Source organism: Magnolia sinica, chromosome 12 (assembly GCF_029962835.1).
Source record: "Magnolia sinica isolate HGM2019 chromosome 12, MsV1, whole genome shotgun sequence".
NCBI classification, from domain to species: Eukaryota; Viridiplantae; Streptophyta; class Magnoliopsida; order Magnoliales; family Magnoliaceae; genus Magnolia; species Magnolia sinica.
The window spans coordinates 69,138,669-69,151,633 of record NC_080584.1 but is presented as its reverse complement, the minus strand read 5'-3'; the positions used below and the strand labels follow the sequence as shown (position 1 = coordinate 69,151,633).

Here is a 12,965-nt window from a genome sequence, read left to right as displayed (position 1 = left end):
TGGAATCGAACACCTCAGTGTATTTGAATTGCTGTTCGATGTTCCTGGTGACAAAACTGCATTCCAGGCACTTGAAGGTCCCTTGTAGAATCTCTGGCTGTACCTCATTCGTCGGTGTCTATGGGAGATTGGAAAATGTGTACGGCGACAATGATAACCAGGGGTAACAAAAAAGTTTTGCTAAGGCACCTTGCAATTCTCATAAGTAGCTTTCACAGTCTCCTTATTCAACAATCTTGAATTAACTTTCTCTAAGAACTTCAAGTACAGCTCATGAAAATTTGGCTCAATGCTTGCTCTGTCAAATATAATCTCCCGGTAAAGTAAAAATCAACTGATGAAACTAAAGGTTATTCATAAGATTTTTCTCACCTTTTCATGGATAGTACTGCTCTTTAAGGACATCAGTAAATTCTCTTACTTTCACATCCATATTTGAAGCTAAAATATTATTAATGATAAATAAAATCTTGTCCTGTATCTCTAATGCAGGTTCCTGCATGAAATAAACAACAAACTCAAAACTTTCAAAATACAATTGAGATAATACATGAATAGTCAAATAGCATAGAGTAAGCACAAAACACAGAGACGCGACTTTTGTCAATGACACAAAGAACTATTTGCCAACATATTGTTATAAAAGAATTCAATGAAGAAGATGCAACAGTGAAAATCAAAAAAAAAAAAAAAAAAAAAAAAAAGAAGAAGAAGAAGAAGAAGAAGAAAGATAAAAGATAAAAGAAAGAAAGATAAAAAAATCAAAAAAATCAAAAAAATGAGAAATCATGATATGGAAGCAAGATATTCAAACAATAAGTGCTACCAAATGAGAAATTGCAAAATCTATTACTAACCATAAGGCAATAAACGAATCTGCAATTTTGCAGTTTTGCAAGGGGCACCACAACTATTAAATACAATTACCATTACTATCAATTTTGCAGGATCTCTGGCATGTAACTTCCTCGATCTTGGTCCCCTGGGGTCCGTTCCTTGCCTTGGTGATTTTAGAGCGTTAAATCTATGCTTTTAGCACCCTTTTTTTAGTCCAGGCTCCTAAGTTCACCTTGCAACACAAACACGATTAAAATAGGCCGTTACACAGTATCATGTTCGTAAAATCAGGTAATAACTGGGGTTTAATATGCAATATTTAACCCTCAACAGAAGCCTCCAAGCCATCTTGCAGCAAAAGGCTTGCATCATATCCACCAACCTTCTGATACCTAGCCCTCCCTCAATCACTTGATAGCATAATTCACTCCATTTAACCCAGTGTCATCAGTTCTCGACTTCCAAGATTTCCCAGAAGGAGGCAAGCATCTTCTCAATGTGGTGATAGGTTCTTTTCGAGATGTTGAGGGCTGACAATAGATGCACTAGAATGCTGCCAAGGACATGTTTGATAAGTACCAGTTTGGCATCTGGGTTGAGAAGCTTGGCCTTCCATCCCGTAATCTAAAGTTCGATCTTGTAGATGAGAGGAAGGAGATGCTAATATCGTACTTTTCCTTTAACTAATGAGGCTCCCACGAATGTGAGAGGAAAGTTGGATTGTTGGAAGCCCGTGATATTAGAAATCTACATTACCCTCTCTAATGGAGTTTTTATGGGGAGGAAGAAGCAACTCTTAGACGAGTTTACTTTCTGGCCCGAACCTCTCTCGTAGGATTGAATGAAAGATAGAAGGGAGTGAATCGAAGAGAGCCTGCCATTAAGAAAAATAATCGTATTATCAGCGAATAAAAGGTGAGTTATAGTGGGGCAATTCCTGGGCAGCTTATAGGGAAGGCAGGTTCCAGACAGGAAGAGGCAGTTAAGTCCTCTACTTAAGAACTCCACCGCTATAATAAATATATACGGGGAAAGGCGGTCTCCTTGGCGTAGGCCCCTTGATGATTGGAAGAAATCAAATGGTCTTCCATTGATGATTATAGAAAACCAGCAGCCCTCCCAGCATTGTTGGTGGGCTAACTGAATCCAATCCAAGCTCAATTCGAAGGAAAGAAGGACCTCCCTAATGAAGCTCCATTCTATCCTGTCGTAAGCCTTCTCCATGTCCAACTTGAATATGATGTTCCCTCTAAAGGTTTTCTTATCAATGTCAAAGGCCATCTCTGATAGGGGTGCACATTAAACCGCTAGAACCATGGAACCGGACAGAAACCGACCAAATGGTCCGGTTTGGTCTGGTTCTAGAGTGCACCGGTTCCAGTTCCAAAAATCAAAGAACCGGTTACATCAGTTCAATTCTCAGTTTGAGCGTATGTAGAACTGAACCGAACCGTGAACCGATCCATAGAACCAAACCGTGGATCCGATCCGTAGAACCGAATCATGGAACCGAACCTGGAACCAAACTTGGAATCGAACTAAGAACCCTTTGACCGTTTCCATATTTGACTCATGATTTATGATTTATAATGCACCATTTAATTATTTTCATAAATGTATTTTTACACACCTTATACAATATCTAAACCATTCATCAAATGGACCACAACATGGATGGACATGGGCTAGATAATAAAATTAAACATGCAATTGGGTTGGATTATAAAAAGCCCAGAACTGTGGAACCGATCCGGAACCGAACCGGTTTTAACGGTTCGGTTCCAGTTCGGTTCTAGGGTGCCAACAGTCCGGTTCCGATTCCGAATATCCTAGAACCGTTAGGAACGGTTTGGTTCTGGTTTCACCCCAGAACCGTACCAAACCGACCCGTGTGCACCCCTAATCTCTAAGGCTATTGATATACTCTCCGCAATGGATCTATCCTTAATGAATGTACTCTATTCACTGGAGATGATATTTGGAAGGAAGTTGGTCAACCTAGAAGCAATGATCTTGGAAAAGTTCTTTTGAACGTAGTTACATAGGCTAATGGGCCTATAGTTTGCGAAGGTAGCTGCGTTTGGCTTCTTAGGAATGAGGAAGATCAATGTGAAATTGCGGTCAGGACCGCTTTAGTTGAAGTAGGAATATGTCAATATGTCCTAGAGGGGGGTGAATAAGACTTTTTAAAGTTTTTATAATTTATTAAAAATCCTATATTACACTAATCCTAACCTGGTATCAGGATTACTCAAAAGTAACTCTACTGGCTTCCAAGCCCGGTAGATGATCCATTCACAAATAATTTAAGAAATAAACAATATGCAAACTAATTTATGATGGATATGACTATGTATGTGTGTGAGGTGTGATCTCAGATATGAAAGTATTAAAGTAAATCACACAATCAAAAGAATAACAATCTCAAACACAGTCATTTTTATAGTGGTTCAACTACTTGTCTACTCCACTCCCAGTAACCGCACTCAACTCTTGAGTGTACCGGATTTCACTACGGAGGTTTCACAGCGGTTCACCTCAAACCTAAGGTTTTAAATTAGGTTCACCTTCAACCTTTACAACCTATACTGAGGTTGATTGTTTATGCTCCTTGAGCAAGGGTCAACACATAGCACCCGGGTTTTAGGCACACTGGCCAAGGATCCACACAAGGAACCTCTGTTTATGCTCTCACGAGCAAGGGTTAACCCACAGCACCCACTTTTAGGCACACTGGTCAAGGATCTTCCATAAGACCCTAACTGTTTATGCTCTCCACAGAGCAAGGATCAACACAACGCACCCACCATGTACACTCCCACCGGAGGCCTCCTACGAGGGCTTGCAAGGATGAGAAACACCTTAGACCCAATCCTAAAAAGGAATGATCACAAGTGTCCTCTGGACTCTAATAACTTACAAATAAGTGAATGAGTCCCATGCAGCACGTTGACGAAGTTCTCCTCCTTGTTGATGAAGAATCTTCAACTTCCTTGATCCGCAACTCAGATGATGTACCAATACGAGGCTTCGGGTTGGGTCAAGGTTAAGACAGAATCCTACTCTATAAAATGTTTTCCTATAAGAAAGATAGAGTGATTCCGATTATGCATTCAAGGCATCCCAACTTAATGATTTGTCATTAAGGTAGAATGTGGAAGTTCATTTCCCAATCCATTTTATTGAATATCAATGATGAGGGTGGATTGGAGGATGAACTTCCCTAAGAGAAAGGGCTTTGGATATATGATCTAAGGTAAAACACTCAAAAGCACTCTCTTCTTTCTCTACCAACAACAATAGACAAGCTCTCTTTATATAAGCAAAAGGTTCCAACATATATAAAACAATCACATTTATGGCAGAGTTCGATATCATCGAGCGGGATCGATATCATCGAGCGTATAATCTCGATAGCATCAACGGTCCGCTCGATGACATAAACTCAAATGTCATATGCTTTTGAAACTAATTGCCAACTGGTCGAGGGAATCGAAACACGTATCGATGTCATCGGATTTCGAACTCCGATTCCATCGATGTGAGGTTCGATTCCTCAACATTTGAAAATGAGAGAGACTTGCTTTGAAATATTTCGAGTTTACAAGAATGGTCGAGGGACCTTCGAGGTCATCAGAATTTGAATGTCGATGATATCGATAGATGTGTTGAGACATCGATAAATCCAAGGGATTTTCGTTTAAGCTTGCTGGACAGTTTCTATCTCTGTTCAATGCCATCGAAACCGTACTGATATCATCGATATTTGAATATCAATTCTATCGAGTGACCCTCGATCACAGATAAACAACCTTGAAATATGTAATGACCCGAAAAATTTTGTGCCAAGACCCGAGTACTACCTCTATTTTTTTCCTTAGAAGCTATTTATGGGTAATTAGCGCTAAACTCAATTGCTTGTGAAATTTGCATCAATCACTTTAAATTGGATCTGCATGACTCAAAACCTATAGAATAGTTAGCGCTATGTTACTCCGAAATCTGGGATCCATCACTAAATCCAGTTGTTCTTGAGAATTTTTAGAAGTTTTGGATCGGACCTGGACCGCGCGTCGAAAGTCCGATAGCGATGATCTTAGGCTGTTGTGGTCACCATGTTGGACTTGGCCATTCACCTCAAAAATCAAGTCCAGATGATGTTCTGGGTCGATTTAATTGAGTCCAGTGTGAAGAGTGTGAGAATGGTGAGAAATTAAATGTGATTTTATGAAATCTGAGTCGTGTCACTTGCGCAATGATTTTAAGCAATCTGACCGTTGGATTCTGACCTAATTTCACCCTCTGATCAGGGAAGATGGCCTAGGCATGTCCTTATGCTTGTAGACGTGATCAAGTTTCAGTGACCGTTGAATTGAGTGTGGTCCGCCACGGCTGATCTGTAGATCCGATCGGTACAAAAACTCAGTCTGACCTAGATCCATGGTTAGTGAGCTTAAGTCCGACCGCGCGTGGAAAAAGGCCCACCGGAAGTGTTCTGTTGGATCGAGAGAGGCCTGTTTTGGTTATAACCTAAGTATACCTTGGCCTTGGGGCTATTTTCATCAATGTTAGGCCTATATATAAACCTTAAAACCCTAACTCTCTTTTCCATACGAATTTCCTAACCCTAGCTAAGAAAGAGGGAGGAAAAGAGAGAGGAAGTGAGAGAGAAGTTGGTGAATCATCTTAGATTCTTTCCTATTGCTCTATATCCTTAAACCTTCACTTTTGAATCATTTTTCCATCGATTCTAAGTTCATCCTTGGATAAGTTAACCTAACCCTAATCTGTTTTAGAGCTTAGAAGAGTCTATGTGTTGTTGTAGCTCATTTCTATTCTTGCTTTAGGTTATCTTGTCGTCGTTGACGAAGACTTATCGTTTGAATCAGTTCGGTGTGCTATTTCTAATTTAAGGTGTGGACTTTAATCGTATAAGTTATGGTTTTCAAGGCTTTCAATGCCAGCTAATGGTTTATTCTTGTTATGGATGAGATTTCACATGCCAAATACTATGTTTATTTTGCGTTCCTGATATGCATGTGTTATATTGAGATTTATATATTCTATATATATGTAGGAAGTACCGTATACGTATAAAATATGAACATGTGATTGCCATGATTAACTGTCGTGTACTTATGCTAATTGTATGTGCGATAACTCCTTGGCAAAAGGAATTGTCCAAATGTGTGTATTCCAACATACGTCATGTATGTTGTACTATATAGTCTAAGTGTTTGTAGAAATGTCTGAATGGTTTAAAGTGCAATATACTATCCTATTTGTGGGTGTTGAGAAGCAATTCTCAACTCTCTTCTTGGTGTGTATGATTTCCTACATGCAAGTCACATCCTTTGTTGTTTAACTTCAAGCATTACTTATGTGTAAATCCATGTTGAGTTGATATTCTGCAAATGCTCATATACTACATGATTTGAATCATTGTTCCATTACTGTTCTACATTCTATATGAATATCTGTTGTAGTGGAATGTGTTTGAGACTATGAATAGTCCAGGAAATCGGTAATCGGCCTTGATTTCATGGCTGAGGTTGCTTTCACTACATAGGACGTGATTTGACGAACCCGAGTCGTATTAGAGTTGTTGGCAGTGGTTTGGCCACACGGAGTATTTGCGCACTCTATGTCGTTCAACCCAACGTGCGCTCATGCTAGTTGAGTTCATCAAGTAACCCGATTGTCCGATGTATGTTCACCATGTATGGACACTATTGTATGAATCTAGGATACCAAACTTACCAGTGCAAATCCTGTTAACTGTGGTACCTTGATCTGCTAAGACTCATGAGCCGAACATGGTGGTATGGGACACCGTGGTTGAGCTGTCGGCCTACGCTGGGGTGACGAGCCTCCCCGTAGTGACCAGTGAGCAACCAGACTCGTGAGCCGATTATGGTGGTATGGGACACTATATTCGTGCTGTCGGCCTACATTGATTGGTGACGAGCCCTTTGTAGTGACCTCAAGCATACCTGGATACCGCATTGAGGTGACGAGCCTTATTGTAGTAACGAAGGTATGATAGACGTGCATTGATTGGTGACGAGCCCTTTGCAACGACTTAAAACCATATGATCGTATGAGATTGTCTAGGACTGACGACCCTAGAATGAATCACTGTTTGGAAATTGATATGAGGAAGGTACCTTAGCTTCCCAATCCTGCTGTATGAAAAGGACTAATAACAACTTAGTAATCATGTTCATGCACCGCATTGCATGTGCCTGGAAGAGGTAGAGCACTTGAGATGATGTCATGTGTAACGTAAGATGAAGACGCTGAGGGTGTATAAGCGAGCGCACGCATCATTCTGCATACATCCTTGCACTAACAAGAGTACTTAGGACATGTTTGATTATTCTGCTTTATCATTACTGCTTGATTGAATTGATAACATGTTAACCTTTGCTATATTGTTCCACTGAGTTGATCACTCACTCCCACGTTCTGGGGCCGTGTTAAACACCCACTAGACTCTGTCTTAGTTGCAGATGTTGATGCGACCTCTGAGGCAGAGCAGGAGTTCGAGGATGATAAGACTGCATTTTCTTTCATGCAATTTTCAGGCAGGTTCTAGTGAGCCATGTCCTGACGTGCGAGGATTCTGGATTTTCTTCTAGGAATAGATAATGTCATTTGATACTTGTAATTTTGATAGCAACACTTGTAATACGACCTGGTATGTATATGTATTTCAGGGATTTGCACATGTACACATATTTCTTTAAGTCTTCCGCTTGCGTTTCTCACTTATCCCTGAATTATGTTTGCAGTTTGGCTTAATCTATTCCATGTTTTATGCACTCATACAGACAACATACATCCATCATTCAATATATTATATAAGTGATGTTTTGAAACTCGGGAGCAGAGTTATGCTCGACCCCTGAATTTCAGGGCGTTACAAAATAATTGTTGGAAGACTAGGCGCCTATGACCGATAATATTGAGAGCCCTCCGATGTCATCTAGATTTGAACTTCGATGGTACTGATAACGGCTTCGATATATTGATGCACATGTGATTTTCTTAAGTAAAAACAGGGGTGCCGAATATCTATCTGTCGATATTATTGAGTCAACTTCGATGGACTCGAGATTCAAATATCGATGATATCGATAGGTATATCGATATATCGATAAATCTGTCCAGAGGTATATATGTTTGCTGGACGTATTTTGTCCTCATTTCGATGACATCGTTTAAGCATCGAGGACATCGACAACACAGGTCGATTCTATCAAGAAGTGTATCGATAAAATTGACAAAACAAGAAAACCTAGAGAATTTTCTGATTTTGAAAAAGTTTTCTTAACTTAAAAATCCTATGATATTCTAGTTTGTTTTAAGGGTTTTATATATCTGGTGTTTTGGGACATGGGATGTGAGGCTTAGATTTCCCTGTGGCTAGCTTGCACACATCCAGTTGAGACAGACGCTTTGATTTGATCTTCCTATGAGGCTCTGCAATCTAGCTGACTCAAACACTCACGCTAATTAACAAATCAAGGTACTTTCAATCTCCCCCTTTGTCAATTACATGACAAAATACCAAAACACCCTATAACAATATCTAGACAAACACATCCTAAATTGTGTGTACATGTATTTTACACAATTTTACAATTTCTAGTGAAACCATGTACACAACCTAGTTTCTGCTCCCCCTAACTGCAAAGTCTCATTATCTTGGTGCAGCTGCTCCCCCTAACACCTGCAACACCATTCAAGCAGATATACAATTTTTCATTCGGGGTATTTAACTGTTCTCCCCCTTTTTGTCAGTCATTGGCAAAGGTATAACAGTTGATATTGACTGAAGTTTAAAGACATGTGGGCGAACTAATATTCATGGAATATGCATATATCAGATAGATGTATAATGGTTAATTCAGTTTGAGGACATCATTTTCAGAAATTATGGATGCATACCAAATCAAATAAAGCAGTGATAAAAGCAGATAAAATAATCATAAAAAACATCACATGCATTCCATATCAAAAACTAGATAAACTAGGAGATCTTAAAACATAATCATGGAAGTAAATAGAAGTGAATTATATTCAGTCATATTCAAAAATATCCAAAACACATACTACCCAAGATTGGCAGTATGACCGAGAGTCATAAGAAAATATATCCCACACAGAGGATATTATACCAAAAAGAGACTTATCAACATTGTAAGTTAATAATGCATCACACCTATGTATGAGCGAAGAGCATTCAAAAAGATATTTATGCCCTAAGCATTTCAAGGAAGGATCCAACTATGAGATACATTGATCGTACTATAGACAAAAACCTTTTACTGTTCTGATAAGACATCCAGAATTTGTTGTTTATCATGTTACAGAGTTGTTAGCATAGTTTTGATCTCCAATAGACAGGATTCACAGACATTCAGCCTTTTTATTATGTAGGATTGTCTATTAAGCAGATCGTGTATAGTGTCTTGTTTGGTGACAGCTTGAATGTTCTCAACTGAGACGGGGCTGTGCACAGGATGGCCTTTGTCTAAGCTTGAATCGATTTTTTCCCCACGAGATGAGTTGGCAATGATGTTGCAGATGTCTTCATGATTAAACTAGGCGCATGGGTGTGGAAGATCGTTAGTAGGAGACAACCCAAATTGTCGTGATAGCTTGGACACAAGACATGAGAATGGAAGTGTAGTGGTGGATTCATCTGAAGACACCCGAATTAATTGTTGAAGAATGAGGGTGGGTAGGCAGACGTGAATACCAAGATGAACATCAAACAAAACATTTAGAATGTATGGAGAAAGCTTGTTTCCAGAGACTTCACAGGGATAGACATTTGTGCTGAAAATGCTGTGAAGGATTTTGTATGCAGGATTAAGGTATTTAACATGAAGAGCATTCTTTGCATTTCTCGATATAATAGCACCATCACATAGTGCACGAGTAACTTCTCCCCACACACCAAGACAATTCATATTTCGTTCTGATACGGGTATCCTAGTGACCGCTACCCCAATAAACCGGCTTATTAGTCTAGGGGTGATGTGCTTCGTTCGATTTATGACAATGATTGAAATGATTGGAGGATTATTCTCAATATTATAGATCAAACTTAAAAACTGATACACCAGATTATGCTGAAATCCTCCACCAAAATTCATGATATTCCTCAACCTAATTAGTTATAAGATACCAGGAATCCCAAAAGGTTCGATGCATTTTCTCTAAACAGTTCGTTCTGCCACAAAGTTTAAGTTGAGACAAGGAGATGAGTCAGCTGCACTCTTCTTACCTTTCTCGTTCTCCGTTGAGACATGTTGTGTAGGAACCCCGCCTTTAGACATTTTTGCTTGAGAAGAGAAACCTGTTCTGAGAAATACAATCCCATTCTAAGATCAACCAGTGAGTCTCTTTTTCCGTTCTTCCATTGGTAACCATCGACATAATCGAACATCGTTTCGATGATATCGAGGAACCCTATTTGATATTTTTAATGAAGATCAGAGGGAAGTCCAACTATCGTGATGATTCAGCTTCTCGAGAGTTCATTGATGGTATCGATTTATGGTCGATGTAATCGAACCAATCACTCGATGTATCGACAGGTATCTCACAGGTGAATGTTTTCAATTTTCAGTATTCAAACAACCTTTCATGTATACTATTAGTATATCTATGTATCGACAGTATACATAGCAAAATTTTGTACAAGCATTATACAAATCAAAATTATAAACATGAGGATGTTTATATACAAAAAAAGATTGAGGTGAGAAACCTCAGATATATCATTAAAAGTGTAGCAAAATTGCATTATTTTAGCAAAAATATCCAGATCTTGATGCATGACCTAGATTTGTTTTCTCTATGTTCAGTATTTTTAGGCATAAGGATTATCCTTTCCTTTACTTTGGATGACATAGCAGTGGTTATTTGTGCGAGAACCCTTCATTACTGATTTTCCTGAGAGGTCCAGGATTTCGCATTTTTCCTTGTTGAATGTAACCACATGCTTAGTGTCACATATTTGAGAAATTCTTAAAAGATTGTGTGTTAATCCTTTTATGCAAAAGGCATTCTCATTTTTGAGCAACTGGATTCCTTTAATGATTCCCTGTCCAATTACCTTAGCAGTGCTTCCGTCTCCATAGGTGACCGTCCCATTATTAAGATCTGAATAATTTGTAAGGAGAGATTTGTCACCTGTGACATGTCTTGAACACCCGCTATCCAGATACCACTTAGTTTCATTGCCTAGCATATGGTTTGAATGAGTAACCAGACAATTCTTCTTTTCTCTTGGGACCCATTTTGTGACAGGATTTTGTTTTCGTGTTCAATTTAACCACTTGATTCAATTGCTCTATGTTAGTCATTTTAGGTGGTGGTGGATGTGAATCTATTTTATCCATATTCCTACGTGGACTCATGACATTTTGTACTTTTCTGGTTGGTTTGAATTTTCCAATAAGCTTTTGACTAGAGTAATGTTGAGGCTTCCTAGGTGTCAAGCATTCAACTTGATAATGACCCGAATCACCACACAAACGACAAACTGGAGTAATTCTTCTATTACTACTTGAGGCAGCAGATTTTTCAGTTGTTGGTGCTCCATTTCCAATCTTTGTTTCATATCTTAAGCCGCTCTTGTCTTTTCCAGGTTTTCCCATACTTAAGAGTTTTTCTAACTTCTCACCACTCTGGAAAAATTTGTAATTTATCTTAGCAATTTTTCTAGATTCCTCTAAATCAAACAAGAGTGCATGATTTTCGTTTTGAAGGAGCATGTTTTTTCCTTTTAATTGCTCAACCTATTTATTTAGTTTTTCAGACTCAGATTTAAGGAATGTGTTAATTCTTTCAAGTCTATCATTATATGAGTGAGATTGATGTAAATCATTGATTAGGTGTGTATTAATTTCCAGAGTTTTATCCAAATCTTTTTGTAGCAATTCTTTTTTGGCCTCAGATATTCCAAGTCTTTTAATAACTTTGATGCTATGAATGTACAGTTGATTGTAAGCATCTTGTAGCTTGTTTTGTTCTTCTTCTTTTTCCTTTTCAATTTCCTTATTATCTGACAGAAATGATTCAGTAGCTTGCTGTTCTCTTTCGTTCTCAGATTCACTGGGAATGATTGGAGTAGTGGAGACCATAAGAATTTTCAAGGATTTCTGATCTCCATCACTCTCTGAGTCACTAGATTCTGAGTTTGACTCTTCTGTATCATCCCATGTGGCAGCCATAGCCTTGCCCTTAGTTTTTCTGTTTGGGCAGCCAGTAGATAAGTGTCCATACTTCTGACAGGCATAACATTGTGGTTCTTTGGTCTTTCTACCAAATTTGCCTGCAGAGGGTTTGTTATCCACCTTTCTACCTTTGGAGGGACGGCCACGATTCTTCTAAAAGAATTTCCTAAATCGTTGTGCTAGCAAAGCCACTTCCTCATCTTCATCATCTTTTTCACTTCCACTGTCCTCATTTGTTGTTTTCTTTAAAGTTTTTAGGATAGTAGTTTTAGATTTTTGGGTTTGTTTGAAGTGTAGTTCAAAAGTTTGTAGGGAACCTACCAATTCTTCTACTTTCATTTCATCAATATTCCTACACTCTTCAATGGTTGTTACTTTGGGATTAAACCATTCCGGCAGTGATCTCAATATTTTCCTACAGATTTTAGGAACCAGAACTTTTTCTCCCAAACCACTCATGGAGTTGTAAATGATATTCAGCTTAGTGAAAAATTCCATAAAGATCTCATGCTCTTCCATTCTGAGACTTTCGAACTGTGAAGTTAGGAGTTGCAGTTTAGATTTCTTCACAGTGCTTGTGCCTTCATGGGTTGTTTCCAATAGATCCCATGCTTCTTTGGATGTTCCACACATAATTATTTGATTGAATATATCTTGGGACACGGCACAGTAGATGGCATTTATAGCTTTAGCTTCAGTAATTTGTTTTTCTTTATCAAACATCATCCACTTTTCTTTCGGTTTGGGTTTTGTGATGGTTGTGCCACTGTCAAGTACAACTTGTTCAGATGGTGGCACATATCCACTTTCAACTATATCCCAAACATCATGATCCAAAGATCTTAGAAAGTAATGCATCTAAGCCTTCCAGTA

At 38.7% G+C, this 12,965-nt stretch overlaps 1 long non-coding RNA gene across 3 annotated transcripts in view; it reads right to left on the bottom strand.

The window, feature by feature from the left end:
- Positions 1 to 377: 377 nt before the first annotated feature.
- Positions 378 to 12,965, bottom strand: part of LOC131221604 (uncharacterized) — a 71,594-nt gene continuing 59,006 nt past the window's right edge. For all 3 annotated transcript variants that reach the window (XR_009159479.1, XR_009159482.1, XR_009159480.1), the window contains one exon: positions 378 to 496. This is a non-coding gene — a long non-coding RNA (uncharacterized LOC131221604). The remainder of the gene's footprint in view (positions 497 to 12,965) is intronic.